We start from the raw sequence: 3,602 nt of genomic DNA, 5'->3' as shown, positions 1-3,602 counted from the left end.
GGAATCAAAATGTTATTTCCCCATTTAAGAAAAAAAAATGAAAAATCTAATAATGACACACAAAGGCCTTACATCAACATGCATCCAGAGTCCATACTTCTCACAAATGTCAGCTATCTCTGAAAAAGGATCAAACGCTCCATATACTGTGGTTCCAGCTGTGGCACCGATATAAAATGGAACATGTCCCTGCAAAAAAGAAGTCAATTAGGTAACAGGACAAAAACGTATGGTGCCCATTCTGAGATTATAAAGGATGCACATTTAAAAAACACATCTTTCCTTGATAATCAGATTTTTAAATGTTCTAGCAGAAAACAAATTGCAGAATGCATTACTGACTTATGTAATCAACGCAATGCATTAATGGGAATGGTGTATTTTAACCATGACAAAAAAAAAACCAAACACCTTTTGATTAATAATGCAAAATAGAGACTTACATTTCTTACCTGCTCTTTTTCCTTCAGTATTTTTTCTTCCAAGTCAGACACAATCATTTTTCCTCTGAGTTAAAAAAAGTTTTTAGCTGTAGCAAGTCATCCATTTTAAAATAAATGTCATCCAGTGGCACCCTCTAGAACCAGAAGGATTATTCTTATTTCATGCTTACTTGCATAATGTAGGATTCATATGCTAGTAGGGGAACAGGTACTTAATCAGATGAAGACATTAGACGTGCTACATACAAACCAAAAAGCCTTCGCTCAAGTGCACAGGGAGTATATATATCACACCTTGTCCACCCCCTCTAATGTTCCCTTGCAGCTTTTTATAAAAACTTTTCATAAGCAGGATTCAGAGATACTAAGAAGCATTGTTACTTTGTATTTAGCCTGTTTATTTCATTTGCAGATCAAAGGATTGACCTTTGAAGTCAGTTAGCACAACCTCAAGTAGAAAGGTTTCGTTTTTTTTTTTATAACATTTGTTTTGATTCAAGCCCTAATTAGGTGAGTGTGGCATACCATGTGATTGGAATTTTGAGCATGCCATGTTAAATAACTTGTGGCACTGTATATCTATATGGGCCATTTCAATGCACATGTACATTAGAAGATGTGCATGTTTGTATGTTGTAAGCCTTAAGGTGCCCACACACCTTACGATAATCGCAGGAAATCGTAAGGTGTGTGTGGGAGCCGTGCGACCTCTGCTACTGTAAGGTTGCACGACTTTTACCTTAGGAACATGTTTGAAAAGCAGCCGAACATCGTATGATGTTCGGCTGGTGTGTGGCATATCCTCAGTCATGAAGGGGTTAAATTACCTTACAACCATCGCAAGACAGAAGTCTTGCGATGGTTGTAAGGTGTGTGCCCAGCCTTAGGGCGGGGACAGTTTTAAAAGTTTTACTAGGATATACACAGACACCTGTGGCCATTAGAAAAGAATGCACCTAATAAACCCAAACTGAAAGAAGTCTACTATAGGGTTCTACAGAAGCAGGTTCATTCCACAAAACTTTTAGCCCTTCATTCTGGATAGAAATATAATATATATTTTTTAAATTATGGGTTCAAGAAGTTATTGGTTCTTGGATGTAAAGTGAAATGCATGTTTTCCCCTGAAACACCATTAATTTTGAATAAATAAAATATTACAAAATTTTGCATATCATATTCTATAATACTTTGTTTTCTGGACTAATAACATTAAAGATACAAAGGTCACCCCACCAACCAATATTCTAAACCCTATGGAAGCTCAATGTCTGTCAGTTATGGAGCTAATAGAGTTATTGACCTGCTCACCTCCCCCCATTTGACAGAGTCTATGCCCAACAATTGGTCATCCAGGTCCAAGCACTGCATTCTGGGGAGAAGGCCACACGGTTTCTCATACCTGGAAGCACTGGGCATTTCTGAGGACTCAAAAAGATGAATGCAGTGGAGGTGGAACACCGCATAGGATAATATTTAGGTCCATTTACACTGGTGAGCTGCAGTGCCAGGCTTGTTACTACAACGCATGCTAATGCACCTTACATGTGTTGGTGGGATGTGGCAGTATTGATTTGTTAATGGCACCCCAGCAAACTTTTCCAATGTAACTGCATTAAAATGCACCATAACTAACAGTAACACACTACAGTGCATTGTGATATTCTGACCAGACTTGCTGTATGCACAATTTACTCTCCACTCGGGTGTGTTGGCTGCCCAGTCACATAATTGGGCTACTAAAACACAACACATACAAAAGCGCAGCAGCAGACTGCTTTGGTATGAATGGTGGCCAAATGTGGTGGTGGAGTAGGACTTCAACAAACTTTAAATATGAAAAAAAAACAAAAAGGAGAGTTGTGCAACTTCAGTTAAGTCCTTATTATATCTTGTGTTTTCTTCTCATCACCTTGGAGCATTTTAAGATAAAGAAAGAATGGTAGTTACTAAGACAGCATATGTTTCACCTAGCTCAGTGAAGATGTATTCTTTGGATCGAGTTTAAGTAAAAAGGTGAACACATGAAATATACACTTTAGTAAAATCACTTCCAACGCTTGTGAGAAAGAAGGTGCAAGCTATGGGGTTGTCAACTTCACCCTTCCTATACTATTTGGGCAATCACTTGCCTGACACAAATATCTGTATATCTCCTAGAACGCCTCATCTACAACCGCCTGAGTTGCCACCTCGCTAATAACAACCTTTTGGACCCCCTTTCAGTCCGGCTTTCGCCCCAAACACTCCACTGAAACCGCCCTCCTAAAACTCACCTATGACCTAATAACCGCTAAAAACAATGGCCACTACTCTTGCCATTAGACCTCTCTGCTGCTTTTGACACTGTTGACCACCCGCTGCTCCTCAAAAAACTCCACTCGCTTGGCCTACAAGACTCTGCTCTCTCATGGTTCTCATCCTACTTATCTACGCGCTCCTTCAGTGTCACCTACAATTCTAGCTCCTCCCCTCCTCTTCCTCTTTCTGTAGGGGTCCCCAAGGCTCAGTCCTTGGACCCCTCTTCTCATTCCCCCTCCTCTTTTAGATTGTAAGCCCTCAGGGGCAGGGCCCTCCTTACCATCTTGTCTTGTATTGTAACTAATGTCTTCCATATATTGTAAAGCGCTGCGTAAACTGTTGGCGCTATATAAATACTATGTAATAATAATAACTGAAAATGTTAGGTTAGTGACACTGGTGTTGTGACAATACACCATCTACATTCTTGCCTCAGAATACCAACTTCCTAAGTAATAAAGAAAAAAGGCAATGACAGTACAATGTGGGACCTTCAGTCAAAAGTCGAGGCCAAGGTTAGGTTAGGTTAGGTTAGGTTGGGCTGATCTGAACACAGCCTGTTCTCATTTCCACCAACTGCCCAAAAAAAAACAAAAAAAAACAAACCACACACAACACTGTCTTTACTTGCAGCTGAGAATACTCAGCTGCAGCTGTAAACAATAGGAGCCAGGGATCTGTCACTTAACAGTGGCAGGGCAAAATTTTCAAGTGGCAGGTCATTGCGTTTGATGCTGAATCTACGTTGCTGGACAACCTGACTGATGAAGGTACAGTCACTGATTTACACAGAAATACTGTGTAAATCCATTTTACACAGTTAGACAACACTAAAAGATCTGATAGAGTGCTCTTTAA

At 39.9% G+C, this 3,602-nt stretch overlaps 1 pseudogene; it reads right to left on the bottom strand.

Moving 5' to 3' along the window:
• LOC108802030 overlaps positions 1–3,602 on the bottom strand; it is a 29,139-nt pseudogene that overhangs the window by 12,325 nt on the left and 13,212 nt on the right.

The sequence above is a fragment of the Nanorana parkeri genome, unplaced genomic scaffold (genome assembly GCF_000935625.1).
Source record: "Nanorana parkeri isolate BGI_ZX_2015 unplaced genomic scaffold, ASM93562v1 scaffold49, whole genome shotgun sequence".
NCBI lineage: Eukaryota > Metazoa > Chordata > Amphibia > Anura > Dicroglossidae > Nanorana > Nanorana parkeri.
Note: the sequence above shows the minus strand (reverse complement) of the source record. Positions and strands in the feature narration are given on the sequence as shown.